Raw genomic sequence first — 21,755 nt, 5'->3', positions numbered from 1 at the left:
TCTTTCGACGACACAGATTTGCGTTTCGGCGAACCCCGTATGCAAAATGGGTGAGGTGTTTGGGTCTTATGTTGGAGCGTTGTTTCGGTAGCCAAAACACTGTGCCGAACCTATTTTGCATTTAGGTCTCGGATTACATGCTCTGTTGGAGGCAGTCTTATACGCCAAAAAGTGTGTTCCGTCTACCCTTGATCTGCTTGGTGGGACATGGCCTCCCGTAGCCCCACACGCAGCGAGACTTTGGGCTCGGCGATAGAGTGCACGAGGTGTCACGTGGACGCGGGCCTCGCGTCGTGGAGGTTTTCGCGGGCTCAGTACTCAGGAGGTGTTTAATTCCATAGACCAAATTCTAGTCCATGTCTCATCGGATGTTTGGATACATGCATGGAGTATTAAATATAGACTAATTACAAAACTAACTACATAGATTGATACTAATTTGCGAGACGAATCTTTCAAGCCTAATTAGTCCATGATTTGACAATATTGTGCTACAGTAATATATGTGCTAATAATGAATTAATTAGGTTTAATAGATTCATCTCGTAAATTAGTCTCCTTCTGTATAATTAGTTTTATAATTAACTCATATTTAATCCTCCTAATTAACATATAAATGTCTGATGTGATATGGACTAAACTTTAGTATGTGGGACCCAACATCCCCTCAGAAGGGGAGCAGCGCACAGGACGTCCTTTGGTGGACGCAGCGGGGCCGGGGGACACGTGAGCTCAGCGGTTCTTCCTCGCATCAGCGTGAGGTGAGAGCGACCTCCGCGGCCGGCGAGCAGGAGCGCTATGGAGGAGAAAGGGGTGCGGCGGTGCGGCCTCCTCGGCGACCCGTATCTTTTTGCCATGTTTCTCCACAGATCTGACGAGAGGCGGCGCTGTGAGCAGGCTCGGGATGACTCCCAGCTCCCAAGCTTCCTCCTGGCCTGCGAGCCCAAAATAGCGCCCAAGCCATCGCTTACCTCCGTCCACGTCAATGACGAGGACCTGCAGCTCTACACACCCTTCACATTCAGGCCTCCCCGATGGCGCAGAATTCTCGTGCGAGCGTTACAGCTTGGTAGGGCTAGATGTATAGCTTGCTCTGTTTCGGTTGCTGATTTGGTGCCGCTTGGGGACTTCCATCCTCCAGGTGGATGCGTCCTTGAGTAAGGTTTGAACTTCAGGTATGACTAATTTACTATATTAAGTTACGAGATGGGCGGAGCCGGCCGCAAGGTCGACGACGCGGCCAATCCAGGGGTCGCTGCCCGCGCGGCCTTAGCGGAGCTCGCCGGCACAGTTGGGGAGAGCTCGCAGCCGGAACGAACGGCACGGCGCTCGCAGCCCGCGCGGCCTGTGCGGAGACCGTGCGGCCTTGGCAGAGCTCGCCGGCGCAGTTGGGCAGAGGCGCCGGCGTGGACGGCGCGAAGGTCGCAGCCCGCGCGGCCAGTGCGAAGGTTGCCACCGTTCGGCTCTGGCGGAGCTCGCCAGTGCGGACTGCGCGGAGCTCGCAGACCATGCGGACAGCACGGAGATCGCGAGGTCTCCGGCATGGAGCTCGCCTCGTGGAGCTTACACGTGCATGCTTGCCGACGCTGCTGTGCTACTTCCCATCGTCAAGACGGCAAGGAAGTCTGTACCAATGCCCTGTTTAGTTCCACTTTATTTTACCAAATTTTTCAAGATTTTTCGTCACATCGAATCTTTGGACGCATGCATGAAGCATTAAATATAAATAAAAAATAAAACTAATTACACAGTTTAGACGAAATCCACGAGACGAATCTTTTAAGTCTAATTAGACTATGATTAGACACTAATTGTTAAATAACAACGAAAAGCGCTATAGTTGTATTTTACAAAAAATTTCAGATCTAAACTGGGCCCAAATAATAGGAGAGAGAGGAACCTGGAAAAGGTGAGGTAAAGAAGAAAGCAGGAAATCATTTTTTTAAAAGCAGGAAAAGTGCATGCACATGGGGGTCCATATGGGCGACCTTTGGTTTTGAATCAAGTCTGAATGACGGAGAGGCCATGCATGGGTTCTGGCGTTCTGCACGTTCATGGGTACGCGCGTCTCCTTTTGTGCATTCACGGCCATTGGTGTTTCGTTCCTGGCATGGCTTTCATTCAGATGGAAATATAATATAGAGTTAAATACGCAAGAGATCTATTAACTTGTGAGGATGTTTTAGTTAGGTTCATCAACTTTTAAAGTGATTTTTTTTCCATAAACTTATTATGTGTATCACTTAGGTCCATAATTGTCCACATTAGCTTCTCGTGCTGACATGGCATGATGTCGTGGCCATGCAGGCACGAAAACAGGCCAGCCGCAGCCCCGCGGGCGCGCGAGCAGAAGCCGATGCCGTCACCGTGGGTGCGCGAGCAGGCGCGCCGCCGTCTTCCTCGTCGCGCTGCTCTGCCTCGGCGCCGCCAAGCTCATCTCCACACGGCGACGACGCCATGGCGCCGGCGGCGCCCTGAACGGCGAAGACAAGCAGCCGCTGCTGGACAGGGCCGTGGTTGTTCGGGTCCGCGCCGGGTTCGTCATTGCGCTGGCTACGTCCGGTGTCCTCGCCGCGTTCTACGACGTGCTGCTGGTCCTTTCCCTGGTCAACAGGGGCGGCGAGGCCCAGGAGGCGGTGTTCCTGGCGCTGTAGTGCGCGGCGCACCTGGCCGCCGCGGCGGTCGTCGCGCACGAGAAGCGGTTCCGCGCGGCGGCGCACCCGCTGACCCTGCACCTCTACTGGCTGGCGGCGCCCGCGCTGACGGCGCTCCTCGCCGGCACCTCTGTGGCGCGCCTCGCATCGGGCGCGGCTAGGCTCCCGGACGACGCGCTCGCCGTCGCGGCACTGGTCCTGTGCCTTCCCCTCCCGCTCCTCTCCATCCTCGGGTCCACGGGCGTCGTAGCCGTGGTGGCGGTCAACGACCACGCCACCGGGGCCGCGGCGGCGGACGAGGAGACCACCACCAACAGCAACAGCAAGGCGAACGTGACCCCGTACGCGACGGCGCCGTGGGCGTGGATGAACCTGCTGGTGCAGCGCTAGTACCGGTCACACCGCGCGGGACGCCTTCCTGGGGTCCATGGCCACACCGCGTGGGACGCCTTCCTAGGGGGCGCGCCTCGCGTGGACAACCGCCGGGGACGGCCGCCTCATGCTGCGCGTGCGCCGCCACGACCGCACACGCGTGCTGCGGCCCTACCTGCAGCACCTCGAGTCCGTCGCCAACGAGATGGAGGCGCGCCGCCACGAGCTGCGGCTCTACGCCAACGCCACCGGCGATTGCGCGCCGCGGTGGACGTCCGCGCCCTTCACCCACCCGGCCACGCTCGACACAGTGGCCATGGACCCGGACCTCAAGGCCCGCAGTTCCGCACCTTCTGGGCGCAGTTCCTGCTGAACGCGTCGCTGGCGCTGCTCCGCCTCACCGTCATGTACGTGGGGCCGACGCTGATCCAGAGCTTCGTGGACTTCACGTCGGCGGGCGCCGGGCAGCGACCGCTCGGGGAGGGCACGCGGCTAGTGGCAGAGCAGCGCGACGAGGAAGACGGCGGCGCGCCTGCTCGCGCACCCACGGCTGCGGCTGGCCTGTGTTTCGCGCCTGTATGGCCACGGCACCATGCCATGTCAGCACGAGAAGCCAATGTGGACAGCTATGGACCTAAGTGATACACATACTAAGTTTATGGACCCAAAAAGTCACTTTGAAAGTTGATGGACATAACTAAAACGTCCTCACAAGTTAATGGATCTATGGTGCATTTAACTCTATAATATATACACGGGCAACAGGATTGGTGTGTTTCCAGGAGTTGTTGTTTTCATTTTCGATCTGGCTGGCTTGTTCGGTCAGGGAGTGAGTTGAAAAAAAGAAAAAGGAAGATGACACCTTATAAAGTATTTTTTTACCTAAAATTGATGCTATTGGAATAAGATAGCTATATGCTGAGAAATCGTGCAACACTAGTGCATCAGTTCAAACTTAAAAATGAAAAGTTCTTGTAGCAAAGCTAGAAGGATTGTGAAAAAAAAATGCTATGAATATTGGAACTATTTGGTAATCTCCAATGGAAGAGTGTGTATCAGGCAAAAAGACAGATACGCATGGCCCTGTGTAGCAGTAGGTGCCAACGTCATGGCCGTGTATGGACGACAGCCTGGTCTTCGGTTCAAGTTTGTGTAGGACAGGAAAGGAAAGGATTGGCACGAATTCGAAAGTATATTAACTGCCCGTTTGGACCTAGGGATTTTAAGAATCCAGATAGAAAAAATTCCACAATCCAAGATTCTCATCGAAACGATCTAGATTTATAGGAATTTTACCTCACAGATTTTTAGAATCTCAAAATCAAATAAATCTGTTGGGATTTTTTATCTGAATACTCAAAATCCCTTGAGATCCAAACGACACTTAAAATATTGCATTGGGACTCCATAGAAAGATGTCAATTGAATTCATTGCATATTAGTGGCCCGTAATCAGGGTACTTTCCGGTGAATAGGTAACGCGCGAGCGGTGCTGACGTATACTGGCATGCAACGTCCGTTTGCTTGCTGGAAGGCGTGGACGCCAAACACGCGAAGCAACGCACCCCGATCCTAAACTTTGAAGTGCCAGAAACTTCCATGCAGTTCAAAAACTTTGAAAATACATATTCATATTTGCATTTTATAAAGTAATTTGAAACTTTATGCTAAAAATATTAATAAATTCATATCAAAATATTAAAAAGTTTGTCTTAGCTTGTTGTCGAGTCAAACTAAAATATACATTTGTATAACCAAAGAGCTATTAAGACCATAGACCCTAAATGCAGATTAGATACAGCTTTTGTATGGGGTGATAGTAGAGCAATAGCTAAGAGAGTGTGCTAGCAATTTTAATTGGGGTATAAAAAGTTAGTACACCAGTTCAAGCATACTTCTTTTTCTAAATTGGGTTCATGTGGTCCACTATGGATATTTACCCTAGGGGGGTGTTAGTTACCACCCGTTGTAGTTGGATATTTCTAATACACACACTCGCGCGCGCGCGTGTGTATATATATATATATATATATATATATATATATATATATATATAGAGAGAGAGAGATAGAGAGAGAGAGAGAGAGAGAGAGGCTATTCAGTAGCCGGCTACAAAATAAGTTATTCTGTAGCCACCTCCATTTACTATAATTTTATATACTAATTTACCATAATGTCAATACATATTTACGATAGTTGGGTTACTATAACACATGGGGATATTTACCATAACGTTATATTAAACCACTTAGTAAGGAGTTACTATAATCTCGTAAATTAACATAGTAATTATCATAACTCAAAGTGGCTACAGAATAAGTTATTCTGTAGCCAGCTACAGGATAGTAGTTATATATATATATATATATATATATATATATATATATATATAGGGAGAGGCTATTCAGTAGCCGGCTACAAAATAAGTTATTCTGTAGCCACCTCCATTTACTATAATTTTATATACTAATTTACCGTAATGTCAATACATATTTACGATAGTTGGGTTACTATAACACATAGGGATATTTACCATAACATTATATTAAACCACTTAGTAAGGAGTTACTATAATCTCGTAAATTAACATAGTAATTATCGTAACTCAAAGTGGCTACAGAATAAGTTATTCTGTAGCCAGCTACAGGATAGTAGTTCTATATATATATATATATATATATATATATATATGTATATATATATATATATATATATATATATATATATATATATATATATATATATATATATATATATATATTATTGCTTCCCCAGTTTCCCTGAGACAATGTTTTTTTTTTAAATTTCTTGGCTACATCGATCACCATGACTCTGGTAACAGTTGGTAGGGTACCAGTTTTAATTTATCCATTCTGTCGATCGTATAGCAGTGTGCTAATCTCTGAATATTTTTTGTTGGGAGGAGTACGCACTTGAACCGTATGCATATCAATCGGCTGCATCTAGCCGTAATGTTCGAGATGTTCCTGTGCAGTGACGACTTGTGGTAATGTTCGTCAGTATATGCTTCAGAACCAGATTCTGGATTCACCCCTTGCTCTTGTAGTCTTGTAAGTTTTCAGTGCAGAACAACTGCCAATTCCCAATTTTGCCATATTATAAGCATGCTTTCTCCCTCAATTCGCCAAAAAAAAAAAAATCTTTCTCCTCTTAGGTTATATCAAAGGGATAGTATCACATACCAGTGTCAACTGCCAACCTCACCTCTGTATGCTGGACGATGTCTTCTTAGAGAAACCGAAAGCAAGCGGAATTACTCATTACTGGATACCGAATCCCTTCCATGTTCCATTCAGATTCATTGAGGAAACAACCGATATATGCCCTGTTCGTTTGGCTGATAAGCTATGGCTGAAAGTACTGTTGGCTAATTTGTTGTGAGAGAAAAATATTGTTCGTTGACTGAAAAAATATGGCTTATAAGCCAAACAAACAGGACGATAAGCTGTAAATCTGAGCAGCACTTCAGCGCAAGTTGATCGATCATTTGACACTTGACAGAAGCTTCCGCATTTACTTATCAATTGACGTGCCAAGCGATCCAACCATGGGCCCTTAACCAAAAATGTGATTTTGGTCATGATCGTTCCTAGACAAAGTAAAATCCAAAAACATTTCTTTAGAATTGTTGCGAAACGACACGTATACGCGAACAGGCGTCTACAGACGCATAGACGTCTCTTCACGAGTGATCTCATCTATCAAGCACATGATTAGTGAATAGAATTAGACAGTTAGTTTTAGTCTCAAAGGGCATATCTTTTGGGAACAGTCGTATCACTTCGTGACACCCCTCCACTTGTATATAAATACATTTAAGAGATCGATGAAAGACACGGGTCTTCCAAATCTTGTATACGTTATCAGCACCGTTGCTCTACGAACCGGTCAGAAGAACGGAGAGGAATGCATGCCTCACCGGAGACGACAGACGATGAAGTGATGAACTATTGTACGGCCATCGATCTCAACAACGAGGAAGGCCGAAGGCAGTTCGCCACAGGAATATCGCCGGAGACAAGCAGTTCACCCACGACAATGCCGTTCTTCGTGGCGATGGAAACTATGATCTTCATCTTCTGTCCATTGCTTTTTGCAACTCATGTTTTTCTATCCAGCGGAGAAGATCTTCATCCGGCTTCTTGTCTTCCGAAATTGATGCACCGTGAATCATCTGCATCACATGTTAGATGGAGGAGCAAGACAATATGAAGCATGGGGGCCAGTTTTTTCGATTTCGCTGAACGAGTGCTAATTGGAAAAGAACATGAAAGGATTGCAAGCCTCAATCCAACAATGGTATGTACTGTTGTGTTTTTTTTTCCCAATTCGAGATATTCTTACCTCTCTAAGAAATCGCACGATGGACGAGTTCCATGCCCCTCGCGCCCCCATGGCCAGCGCCCAAGTGGTCCTCGTGGCCGAGCACGCGCACGCGCGGCTTCTTGCACCGCGGCGGCCCTGACCGCCTTGGCCCTGCGCCCGGCCTCCCTTGTGCGGCCCCACGCCTACGGTCATTCTAGAGTTACATTTATTTAGACTGAATTAGACAACAAAACATAAACAACAAACTGATGAAGATTTAGTCGAACTGATTTTGATTTTAATGAAAACATTTTTTTAATCAAAACTATGTCAACAACTTAGTGGTGAAAATCTTTTTTGGGAAACAAACTAATGAAGATTTAGTCGAACTGATTTAAATTTTAATGAAAACATTTTTTTAATCAAAACTATGTCAACAACTTAGTGGTAAAAATCTTTTTTGGGAAAAAATAATATTGACTTTATTTTATTTTAACGTTTATGAAAAATGACCACAGGCATCGAGGAGTGTGTGTGGCAAAAAATTGGACAAAAAACCAAGCAAAAGCAAGAAAAAGGAAAAAGAGAAACATAGAAAAAATCAGGACAGGAAAAAGAGGAGAAAAAAAATCGGAAACAGAAAACCAAACAGAAGAAAAACACAGAAAGCACCCGGACATATAGAACACAGCCGAAAAAACAAATGAAAAAAATAAAAAAAAATCCTTACTTTTCTCTTTTATTATTACTATTACTATTACTATTACTATTACTATTACTATTACTATTACTATTACTATTACTATTACTATTACTATTACTATTACTATTCTTCCTCTTCTTCTTCTCTCGCTGCACGCGTGTCGGCGTCGTCGCCGAGCCTGACCTCCGCCAGGACGCACTCAGCACGCACCTCGGTTTTCCGCGGGCACGCCACCAACGGCTACGTCGACCACGGCAAGCGCGCGGGTGGCGCCGCCATATTCGACCTCGAACAGGACGTACTGGGTCCGTAGGGACACCGACCGGTCGTCGTCCTCGAGGGCGCCGCCGTCCGCCTCGCTTCTGGCGCACCACTCCTCGAAGAGCTTCCTTGTGGCGGTGGGATCGCCGGCGCCCGTCTCCATGTTGGCCGAGGCGCTATAGTCGGCGCAACAGGCGAGCGCGGCGTGAAGACAGTGCGCGTGCGCTCCATGCGTCGCCACGCTTGTACATGAAGTAGGCGTGCCCCGTCCATCGGAAGGCCTGGCCTATGCGTGTAAAGAGTCTATGAAGTAGGCGTGCAACTTCTGGGAAGGAAACCAACACGATGTTATATATAATATAAGTTCGGACGGAATACTCTTTACTTTCCGGTAGCCAGAGGAAAAGAGATCAAAGAAAATGGATGGAAAAAAAAATGGTCGAAAATTTTATTTTTTTATTATCAAGTATAGATAGATCTTGTCTTCTATTTATTTTGCATTCATTAATACAACACTACCATAGCAATTTCAATTTACCCTTAGCGCAAATTCAGAAAATCTATGGTTTACACCTGGTTGAAGTAATGGCCATGAAAGAGTTTGATCTCTCACTCTTGATGATCACCATTATCCAACATGGTCAATGGACGTAATATTAAACTTGATGTTCTGGATTCATAGCAATATTTGATGCTCCTCGTAAGAGAGCATCACCGTTTATGATCAATTTAAATATGGAGTTTTATTTAAATAAAGCACCATACATATTTAGATCATAAAATATGTGTATCTCAATGGATATAAATCGATGCACTATATGGCTAGCTCTCACAGTGATATGAACAACATAAGGCAATAGTTTTGCCCAAATGCCAACTATGATTGGCCATAATTTTACCTCTAGGATCTTAAGTCCACTTGAGAATATAATTATGTTGTTCCAAAATATCCCCAACATTGCGTTTTCACGAAAGCACAAAACTTACCAAATGTATTGTAGATCAATTCCTACATTACTTCATATCTAAGTGTATGATAAACTCTTATTGAGGAATCGTCATTAGCATTATAGTGATGCTATATCATCTGAAGTACATTGAATTTTCAGAATCATAACAAGTTCGATGCCATGTAATAATGCCATCCAAAGAACTTTAATGGTAAGATTTAACACAAAAAAAAGTAGTAGCCCTGTGCATTCCGTAGGGTCAAGGTATTTTCCAAATATGACAGAACCATATTTTGTTCCAATTGTGTATGTTACAGCCACATAACTTGGAAATGTCATGCTAAACATTTAATTGATCAGTATTACAAATCCATTGAACATAAATATATGGCTCAACAATAAAGATATGAAGCACGCTTCTATCTTCAACCTGACATCACCAGGAAGACCAGTTGTTCACAACAAGTTTCATGAAGAAACCAAGTAGCAGCCAAACACACTAAGTGGGTATTACAAGCATGGAGAGCACGATCATCGAATTTACTTCGCTTGATCCATTTTGGAGACCAAAATTTGTCTCCCATTTACAAAGATACCTAGTATCTATGTCCCATTTTGGGTGTTGTAATATAAAATGTTATCATCAGTTACAATTGAATATTACAATAATGTGCCATCACATTTGATATTCTATTAATTAACTTGTATGTAAGCTATATATCTGCAAAGAATATCATTTTATTCTTCATACTATATATAGACTTATACGAGAGTCAATCTAAATGCAAAGAGGAGTTTTGCGTAGTGGACATTTATACCACAAACTCTATATATAGGGAAGCAAAATATTCCAAACTCTTACATGGAGACAAGAAAATATTTTGACAATCGCTAGACGCGATATAATGGTAGTTGATTTTGGTCGTACTACTATCATACTCCCTATTGGTACTCAAATAATAAGCATGAATCTATTCTTGTATTCTGATTCTATAATGTACCCAATTAAAATTTTAGAGATATTCGTCAATGTGGTTTTTATATGAAAACCCCGAGATGACAACTAAGAGGAGTATTTTCTCTTAACAACGGATATGGCAATACTTAAACAAAACATCCTCAGTTGAATTTGACTACACATACATAACCTGTATCCAATGTTGCGTACAAAATAATTCTCTCTCTTGATATCAACAAGACTTGGCACATTTGCCTTGGTTATTCAACTATAGAGATAACGTGAGAATTCTATTGGTCATAGCATCAATATGAGCCACTAAGTTTCTCGAAGAAATTCAAGAACATACATGTGCTCTATTTACCATTTTATGGACCATAAAGATTCTATGTAATGCATATTTATGCATCCATAATATAGTCCTAGGTGTGTCTCTTAGTCATGAGAATCATCACTATACCAAACTCATTGCTTGAAATCTTCAATTTAGAGCAAATTACCCTGGACGCAGGATCAAATCCATTTTATATGGAACTGTTTGGTTTTTGGGTACTATATATCAAGTACCTTATGTCCATACCAATAATGGTTTGATTGAGTCTCTTATTGAGAATCAAATTGCATGACATATTAAAATTGAATTGTAATTTACCAGCACTAAGTTGTTTTCATGCGGCCTTACACACTGCATCGTTAATTCAAATTCATCAAGCTGCACTTATACAACTCCCTCCGTTGTAGTATGTATGTGAAACTATTTGGCCGCAGCCAAACATTTCTCATCTGCACATCAAGTATGTTTTCACATATCCATATCACCACCCCAACATACCAATGGGCATTAGGGATCCCAAGAGGTAACTCTGCAAGGGATTTATAAATTGCCCGTATGTTGATCATATTTGAGGATAATTCCAGGCATTAGAGGGAGATTTATACCACATTAAGAATGCCATAAATAAAAAAAGCAATCCTCACATCCACGTACCAAAGATTCTAAACCTAATTGTATAGAATATCTTAGATTTGCATCAAATTGCAAAGAATCTGCCAGAAACATTTATTGATAATAAGGGTATCACAAAATCCTCTTATCTTACTTATAATGTGCCCAAAAGAATAGAGGTACCAATTAAAACCTTTCAACTCCCACTTCTAAAGAAGAGGGGGAGAAGTACAGCCGCTTCTAAGGATAATGCTCTAAGTAAGCATCCGAGGATACCGAGGACAAGATCCTCCAAATCAGTAAATCTAAGCCAACCTCAAGTTGGTAGACACCCAAATAGATGAGCATCCAAAACCTGGATCAAAATCCACCCAGATCAACGGTGCACCCAAATTCTGATCCTGGGACATTGGAATACCCTAACTCCATATGAAAAATGACTCGAAGTCCAAAAGGGTTAATATTTTCATATGCTATATTGATGCCAAGCAATGAATCAATCATTTAAGGACTATAAATTATTGCGATATATACTCCTCAAAGATGACTTTTTCACCTTACTAGATCTAGACCAAAAGTCCTAGACAGAGTATCTTCACACTCAAATTTGGTCAAACTAAAAGGTAACAATTAAGGAGATTGCTCTTGTTCAATCATGAGAAGTATTACCACAGTAATATCTTCCCTCACAGAGTTTCTTTTAAGAAGCAAGGTGGTAAACAATGAGAGCTTATAGCATATGGTTTCACGTAGAGACCTAGCATAGCATACCCCATGGTACGTGTGAAAATGAAGTTATCCAAATTCAATAATTGGCAGATCAAATGAATTTGATAGATTCGGACATATAAGTCCCAAAGGATTTCACATTCTGAATCCAAATACAAATCGCAACATACATTGTGTATAATTAAGCAAGATTGCGTATATTGATCATTTTGATATCATCATGATACAGAAATAATTATGCAATCATTTGAGTTACAATTTCCATCATATAGATTTGAGATGGAGGATTTGGGTAAGACCAAATATTGCCTAGGTTTACAGCTTGAGCACCGTCCTTCAATGATTTTAGTGCATCAATCAGCCTATATCCAGAAAATATTGGAGAAATTCAATATGGATAAATCATATCATAACAAAACCCCGATGGTTGTTCGTTCTTTAGAAATAGAGAAAGATCCATTTAGACCACGGGGTATTGGAGAAAAGATATTGGGACCAAGGTTCCATATCTTAGTGTCATTGGAGCACTTATGTATCTTGCAAATTACACCTGATATCGCATTTGCAATGAACATACTAGTTAGACATAGTGCAAATCCAACTCACCGTCATTAGACAGGAGCGAAGCATATCCTCAGATATCTTAGTGGCATAAAGGATCTTGGTTTATTCTTTAAGAGAAATCATGATCCCAATATGATTGGATACACGGATGCTGGTTACTTATCTGGTCCCTATCCAAAAAAGATTTGTATTCTTACATGGAGGTACAACTATTTCATGAAGTCTTCAAAACAGACTCTGACGGTGACATCTACTAATCATTCTGAAATTATTGCTCTATATGAGGCATCACATGAATGTGCATGACTTCGCAGAATAATTAACCACATACAATAGTCATGTGGTAATGGTTTGATTGAATCACCTACAATTATCTATAAAGATAATTTTGCTTATGTTACATAGATACAAACATGTTACATAAGAGTAATGTCACTAAGCACATTGCCCCTAAGCTGTTTTATCCCCATGAATTATGAGAAAACGGGGAAATAAACATCTTGCAAATCAAGTCATGCGATAATCTCGCTAACCTATTTACTAAGTACTTACCAACTTTTATGTTTAAAAAATTAGTACATAAGATTGGTATACGACGACTTCAAAATTTGCAAGAATCAGGGGGAGACATCTCCTAAATGCTGACCTGTACCAGTATCATATTATGCTCTTTTCTTTCACAAGTTTTACTCACAAGGTTTGTTGTTAAAGTTTTTAATGAAGTAATATTAACATAAGCATGTGTCATATTTTCTATTTTCCCCATCGGGGTTTTTGTGGGAAATATCAAAGGCACATATTGCCCTCACAACTCATCCATGGTTTTCCCTGAAAAGGTTTTTCATGTGAGTTATCCAAGAGGCAATACAATAATATGTCGTCATATTTTCTCCTAATTTTTCCACTGGATTTTTATAGGAGTTTTAGCAGCATATCACTTTTACTACTCCTCACGTTTTTCCTGAAAGGTTTTTGAAGGAGTTATCTTTATGTCGTATCTCCAATATTTTTTCCTCACTAGGGGTTTTAATGGGATACCAATAACATAGTGGTTTATTTAAACAACACAAACAAATATGCTATTTTCTCCTTATTTTCCAATAAGGTTTAAAGGAGTTTTTATGGCATATCCATATATTCCTCAGATTTTCCCATAGGGTTTTTCGAGAAATTTCAGCTTACAGCTGCATTGATCTCAAGGAAGATTCGATCAAGGGGCGTGTTGTGAAAATGGCACCTATACGCGAACAGGCGTCTATAGACGAACATGCGTCTCTTCACGAGTGATCTCATCTATCAAGCACATGATTAGTGGATAGGATTAGACAGTTAGTTTTAATCCCAAATGGCATGTCTTTTGGGAACAGTCGTGTCTTTTCGTGACACCCCTTCACTTGTATAAATACATTCCAGAGATCAATGAAAGACATAGGTCTTCCAAATCTTGTTCATTTACGTTCACCTCTAACCAGAATCAAAGAATAAGCAAACTTTACCTTTGTCAATCAATACCAAAACTACTTATGGTTCTCATTTGCAGGCAGCAGTAAATAAAGAACACAAAAAGGGGAAAAAAGATTCTGTATGATCTGTCTGCAGATGACTCAAAATATCTGAACTCAAGAAGTCATAGGTCAACTTAAAAAGAACAAATGGTGGGACCAATGTGTAACTAAACTTATTCAAGCTTGGCCTACAGAGTCCAGTTTGCATACGAAACTACGAAAGCCACTCGCCTAACTCAAGAAGTCATAGGTCAACTTAAAAAGAACAAATGGTGGGACCAATGTGTAACTAAACTTATTCAAGCTTGGCCTACAGAGTCCAGTCTGCATACGAAACTACGAAAGCCACTCGCCTTCTGACGGCCAAAAACTATATATTTCAAGAAAAATAGTCCAGTTGGACTTACAAATGGCATTAAAGAACTCAATACGATGCATACATAATGTTGCATCATATATGGTGGCAGTAATGAGCCACAATATCTATGTCTAAGTTGGTATCTGATAGTGACAAATGAGAGTATAAAAGCACAGCCCCTTGCCCCCAAGTAATGCAATATCTCTGGTTGAGGTTTATATAGCATTGCTTGACAAATATTACAACCTTACTTCACATAAACGTTTCACTGACAGTTATATTTAGATACATAATTGATAGATACTTGGGCAACTCAGTTCCTTTCTTCATTAGATATACAATTACAATTATGCCATTTCATCTGACGAATAGAGAACTGCCTAATACATATTGATGGCATATGTTCAAAGTTGATCGACGTATCACAATACAGTTCACTTAACTCCAGTTCTGTATGAATAATGGACCTCCTAGGCTGCCTATGAGGCGTATAATATAATCTAATAATACCAAGAAAAAATGTTCAACCAGGCCCATCCCTGCTTCTAATAATAATAATATAGCCCATTGCTGTCATCCAATTAGAAGTCTGGACAGAGCCAATTAACTGCTTCCTAGACGACTTAGTTTAGACCCCATTGCCCCAACTCCAATCCAGCTATCTTGAAGTCTACTAGTATATTATTCTAATTGAGCTTACCCATCAACATATACAATCTCTCTAGAATCACAAATGTAAGGTAGACGATACATACCAGCTAACAAGCTTTCAAGGGTAGGGTCAGCTTCTCAGACTTCAGCTGGAGATCATGAAGGTTAGCAGCTATCTTCTTTGTCCTTTTATTTTCTTCTGCAACAATTTGTGCGATTTTGTACCTTCAAAAGAACATGATTTTTTACAAACTATGTCCATGTACACTGTTACCTTTGGTAGAAGTGATTACTAATATCCTTATATATCAACCTGTTGAAGTAAAGTTTATACATGATTGAAATTATTATTTGATTTTATAAATATTGACAAACTCTGCATAATCACTGGTAGCCGAACAATTATGGGCAGTTTGAGATGAATCGAACACTTCACCTTCTTGTAGTAAGAATCATGGCTAAGCCTTCAAGTTTTGACTTTCTGCCTTCTCGTATGGTTTTACAATTTCAAAAAAAAAAAAAAAAACTTATGATATATACAAGCTATATGTTATTATTCTAACCCTCTAATTGTATATCTCCAGTCCATAACTCTCAGCCCATAGGGGAACAAAACTACAACTATCTGAGCAAGGATGCATAAGTGATGCTATGTGATAATGTTCATGTTAACTAATATCATAGTTCACTTGGATACTGAAAATGGAATGAGAAATACAGCTCAGATCAAACACTGACCTGAGAGGTAATGTCAAAGAACGCTGTGTATTCTCCATGTAATTTACAAACAATTGGAACTGGAGGTCCTGACGCTGGACATATCAGCCCCTCAGAAGCTTCGCCACCAGGTGTCCCCAATATCAGCCCTAAGCCAGTGTTTTTTGTTACGACTGGGAAGACACAGTTATTGAATTACTCATTCCGAACTGGAGAAGAGTTTGCTCTTGAATTCATGCAAGACAGGGCAAACACAAGGAAGCCTTTGGTTTCAATCACCTTTGATGACAGGAACATCAAAACCAGCTACACTCCTTGGGGGGAAGAAGCTAATATTTCTGGAGATGAATCATCAAAGAAGCTGCTGACATTTCCTTCAATCAGTGAAACTCATCAACAAACAAATAAGAGGTACCAACAAGAGATATATAATTCTAGATCAACTAGAATGAAGTTCCTTTGCAACTTTGGTGGAAGATTCCTACCAAGGCCAGTAGATGGAAAGCTCCGGTATGTTGGTGGTGAAAAGCATCTGATTCAGATAAGTCAAAGATTGTCATGGCAAGAACTGATGAGCAAGACAACCAAGCTCATCAGGCAAGCTCACATAGTCAAGTACCATTTGCCAGGAGAGCAAGTGAATGTGCTCATCTCTGTTTCCTCCGATGATGATGTTCAGCATATGATTGATGAGTGCATTGTCCTAGAAGAAAGCAAAGAACGGCCAACTATGTACCTATTTACTGATGAAGATGATGAGCATCATGTACATTTTGTGGTAGGAAGCTCAACAGATGAAGATACTGAAGCACAATACATTGCTCTGATAAATGGATACAGATACACTAGACCAGGTGAGAAATTAAGTGCACGAGGACCTGGGAGTGCATCAGCCAGTGATCTGGATCAGCTGATGTTTGATATTGATGACGCGGGATCACTGACAGGCACAGGCAGGACAGAAGAAGCTTCAGCATGCCTTAGAAGCAAGCGTTCACAAAATATTGTTACAGAAACATCAAAAGAATCCAGGATTCCTCTACATAAGTTTCCTCCCATTATCATGGAACAAATGACCAATCAAGACTGTGCTATACAGAGAAATAAAGGCGAGGCGAGCTCCTATCCTACCAGAAAGCAGTCAAGAAATGTTAACCTTGCTTCATCCATGCCATTGGAATTCACATATCCGTCTAAGTGGGAGCAAAATGGTAGTAATAGCACCTCAAGGCAGATTCCTGAACTGCATAGGACAGCAACCGACATATCCAAGATAGGTCATAACGCAGAAAGAGATAAGGAAAGTGCATCATCAAGAACAAAATTGATGATACCATCAGACGAGAACAACTTGAGGATGCCGTCACTGAGTACAAACTTCAGCAGCATGACACAACATACAAGTCCTGTCAACAAGTTGCTGAGAGAACAGACTGAGACAATCGTCCAATTTATCCAATCCAACAATTCAATCGACTTTCAAAAGTTGGTGACAGAAGAGCCTGTTGGAAGATCTGTATATGAAATGCTTGCATCTCCTTCAGGAGATTATCAAAAACCAGTGCACAAATGGCCGAGTTCTGATGAAAGCATGATAAACACAAGATGTAGCTCCCAAGAAGACATCATCCCTTATTCTGATACAGATCAGCTCAACAAAATTAGAAGCACTAAGTTACAAAACAGGACAGAGTGGCCTGCCCCTACCCAGATATCTGGGTCAAATGAAGCAGGAGCTCATATTTTGTGGGATGACACACACATCAGTGTGATGAATCCATACAGCCATGAGCAAGTATTTTCAGTGAATACTACCGGTTGTATAGAGCATATTCTTCCTGATGTCATGCACACTGATGTGGCCAAGAAAGATAATCTTTCTATGCCAGTGGTCTATGACAGTGAAATGGCATGTTCTCCACATCCTTTTACATCTTCAGACAACAAGGCAGCTGAGCTGCAAAAAAATAGGCATGTGCATGCTTCTGGAGAAAAACAGCAAGCTTCTCCCGATAGCAGACAGCAGGACATACAGATTGTTAGGTCTACTTCACTGGGAGGTGAAGGCAACCATATGCAGATTGGATCTTTATCAGAAGAAGTTACAGAAAAAAATTCATCATCAATCTCAGAGCTTGAGGTACACCTCATCACCTCCACATATGTACTCATGAGAGCTAACTTCGGAAGCAATTTCCAAGACAGCCATTGCATTTCCTCTGATGGCAGGTACACGAAACCAGGGAAAATAAACAAGCCCTTCCTGCAAATGCAACATTGGACAGAGACATTATAAGCAACGTACAGGTGTGTAGCTTGTTTGTAAATTAAGGTAGAATCTTCAGTCCCAAGACATAAGTTCAATTACAACTACATATGTTTGTGAGAATCTGTATAATACTTTGTGGGGGATCCACAATATGCGAGTTTCACTAAGAAAAAAGGAATATGTATAATATTGCGCAAGGAACTAAAAGATATGGATGGAAGGAACTAAAAGAAATGAAGAACAAAGAAACTTTAGTACAAGAAATATTGCACAAGGAACCATCACTGCACACGGTTTTCCACAATGTACCATTGATTATTCGTTTTACTTACATCACAGGTAATAAGCAATGAGGACCTCGAAGATCTGCAGGAGATGGGCTCTGGTGCTTTTGGAACTGTCTTCCATGGAAGATGGAGAGGAACAGACGTTGCCATCAAACGGATAAAGAACAGCTGCTTCATGTATTCATCACCTGAGACAGATAAACTGGTTAGTTCACATGATGAATTGAAGTTACAATCACGATCATAGACTTAGTAGTCAGTAGAAGTCTCCCAGAACATAGTGACCTAGGTTTTGCTCATCAAAAAACAGTAACCAATTTTATCATGCAGATTGTGGAGTTTTGGAGAGAAGCAGCAATCCTCTCGAAACTTCACCACCCTAATGTGCTGGCATTCTACGGGATTGTGAATAACGGACCTGGGGGGACATTAGCAACTGTGACAGAATTCATGGCAAGTGGATCTCTCAAGAAAGTCCTTTTGCACAAACAAAAATTACTTGACCGGCGCAAACAGATTACTCTTGCTATGGATGCGGCTATTGGAATGGAGTACTTGCATTCTAAGGATATAATTCATTTCGATTTGAAATGTGATAACTTACTGGTGAATCTCAATGATCCATCTCGTCCGATATGCAAGGTATGCCACCTTTTCATCATTTTATCATTTATGTTGATCTAAAATGAATGATGAGATGTATATGTATATAAGATGGGGGGAATGTCAGCCCTGTTCCCTGTCAAGCAGCTGTCCACCAGCACATGCAGGGCACATGGGTGAAGAAGTAGAGTTAAGGGAGGAGGCTAGCAGGCCCAAGAGAGACTGCTAGTCCAATATGCGAGTGAGCGGAGCCAGAGTGGCTTAACTAATGTACAGTGGTGAGGGAAGAGAAGGGTAGCGGATATGTAAAAACACACCTGAACTTTAGTCATACAGAGTTCCTCCACCCTATCCTCTGCTTCTGTCCTTCTCTTCTCCAAGGCATCTGTCTGTTAACAGTATAAATGGCCTCTTCTTTTCCAAAGAGCTGAAATGGAGCAACTGATAAATTATGATTGCAGGTATCTGATTTTGGTTTGTCCAAGGTGAAACAAACTACAATGGTCTCAGGTGGGATGAGGGGAACTCTTCCATGGATGGCTCCTGAAATGCTTGAAATGAGCAGCAATATGGTATCAACCAAGGTAGGACTCACAAGCTCTCTTTATGATCTAGGAAAGCAGTGATATTACAAGACTCAAAAGGTGTTATGGTATGATGACCCCGTTTGGTGCGGCTTCTGGGTGCTCCAGCTCCAAAATCACTGTACAGTACTGTTTGGTGCTGTGGCACATGAAAAAACGTCTCCAGCTCCTTCAAAAATGAACTGAGAAACAGAGGAGCTGGAGTTTTGGGGCTCCAGCCAGACGCTATAGTACCGCTACAATGAGGCTACAGTGCAGGAACCGGAGCTAGAGCCCTCCAAACGGGCCCTATGTGTGTTTCTATATGGCAATCAATAATCTGAAAGCCAACCATTGAATCAAGTGATTCCTTATACTAAGATAACTGAGTTGCTTATTTCTGTTATACGGGAGGGCCGTAGCTTGTATGGAAACTATATAATGTTCAAAAACTATTTCTGAAGACTAAAGTTGCTGAAATGAAGAAGAAATATTAGCTATTCAATTATTTGTACTGCCTATATTTATACCAATATATCTGATACTGCAACAGGTTGATGTGTATTCTTTTGGAATCATAATGTGGGAAATACTCACGGGCCAGGAACCATATGCTGGCATGCACCATGGCGGAGTTATAGGTGTGTTATGAAGTTAACATGAACTGTATCCTATGCTCTAACATCACCTGGGGTCCCAAATACTGACTGAAAATTTGCAGGAGGAATTTTGAGCAACACATTGAGGCCACCAGTGCCAGCATCATGTGATCCACAATGGAGGGAACTGATGGAGCAGTGCTGGTCAAATGAGCCTGACAAAAGACCATCCTTCAAGGAAGTAGTGAGCCACCTCCGTTCAATGCTAGAAGCCAACCAGAGCAGGCCACTAATCTAACTTGCATGAGGACTGCTATCTATGTATCATTTTAAGTCCATGGTGCAGACATCACCTGTATGTATATTAATATTGTTCAGTACTTCAGCTTCAGCGTACCTTTACATTCAATGTTCTTCAATATGTACTGTGTCAGTGTGTGTTGGTATCTGTACTAGGGCTTTTGCACAAGGAAAATGTATATTAGATTAGTTGGCTGGTGTGCTGTTATGAAACAAATAGTTGGAATATAAATGTCACTTTCACTTCCTTGCTATCTATTTTACTATTTTATTAGAAATTGTAGGCGTACTTTGCCTATGGAATTATCCTACATTCAACTATGCTTTTTGTAGCTGTCTAGTTAACTGGGGCTCCTAACGAGAGCATAACATTGTTAACCAGCATTACTTCAGGTGCAGTTCAAGATACAAAACTCGATTTGGTTCAAACTCTAGCACGTCAATTCTCAACACCAGACATGCTAAGATGCATATGAGGTTACATACATCGGCAATTGCTTAAGCTCAAACAGAATCCCTTGATCACTGCCACCACGTAGTAACCAATTTGCAGTGAATCTAAGAAACTCGCACATGAAGCGGAAGTGCATGAAGAAAATAAGTACTATCGCTAGAGAAATTCTTGTGAACAATAAGCACAACAGGTACAGCCTAGAAAAAAAAAACGCAGTGTTCCCCTAATAGAATCTACCACAACAAAGCACCTCACTACATTTTGTGCCTGCCAATCCATGTCGGTCACTGAATGCACGCCACTACCAAGCGAGGAAATATATCAAACAGCTCTGATGCAGCACAGGAACCAAGCAAGAACTTAGAGAAGCGCGTGAATGCGAGAATACGGTGCTAGAAATCACGGTACCTGGTTCACTTCAGCACGGACTGACAGCCTCTGAACACGCACGAGCGGCGGGCGGAGGACGGGAACGGCATCTCGTCGTCCCTCAAGCCACCCCGCACCGCCCGTTGGAACGCTGAATGACGAGAACGCAACGGCTCATCCTTCAGCAACGGGTGTCCCTTCCGCGTCCGGCAGCTGCTCTCGTCGCTGGAAGTCCAACAGGTTCCATACGCTCGTCAATGGTGAGCGGACGCGGCGCTGCTCGCCTCCGGGTTCGGGCCGGAGTCCGGAGAAAGGCTATGTAGCCGAGGAAAATTCAGTGAAAGGCCCTTGTGCATTGATGAGCTATTGAGCTTGGGGATTTCTTGCAGAAACGGCCCTTGAACTATTGATTATGACGCACCCAACCAACTCGTCTCCTAATCAGCAGTGGCGGTGTTCCGCCACCGCCGCCGCCTCTGGATGGGCGTCCGACCTGACGCCTACACGATCACTTCCGCATGGGCCACTGCCGGACACCTTCCTTGCCAGGACTCGCAAAGTGGCGATGTTGTTGCCTCCTTGCCCCCTCCTGGCCTGGCCACCTGCCAGGGTTTAGT

The 21,755-nt window shown here is 42.3% G+C and overlaps 1 pseudogene; it reads left to right on the top strand.

Moving 5' to 3' along the window:
* Window positions 1-14,638: 14,638 nt before the first annotated feature.
* LOC136550389 (uncharacterized) lies at window positions 14,639-20,946 on the top strand (annotated as a pseudogene).
* The last annotated feature ends 809 nt before the right edge of the window (window positions 20,947-21,755 follow it).

This window comes from Miscanthus floridulus, chromosome 4, assembly GCF_019320115.1.
Source record: "Miscanthus floridulus cultivar M001 chromosome 4, ASM1932011v1, whole genome shotgun sequence".
Classification (NCBI taxonomy): Eukaryota; Viridiplantae; Streptophyta; class Magnoliopsida; order Poales; family Poaceae; genus Miscanthus; species Miscanthus floridulus.
Note: the sequence above shows the minus strand (reverse complement) of the source record. Positions and strands in the feature narration are given on the sequence as shown.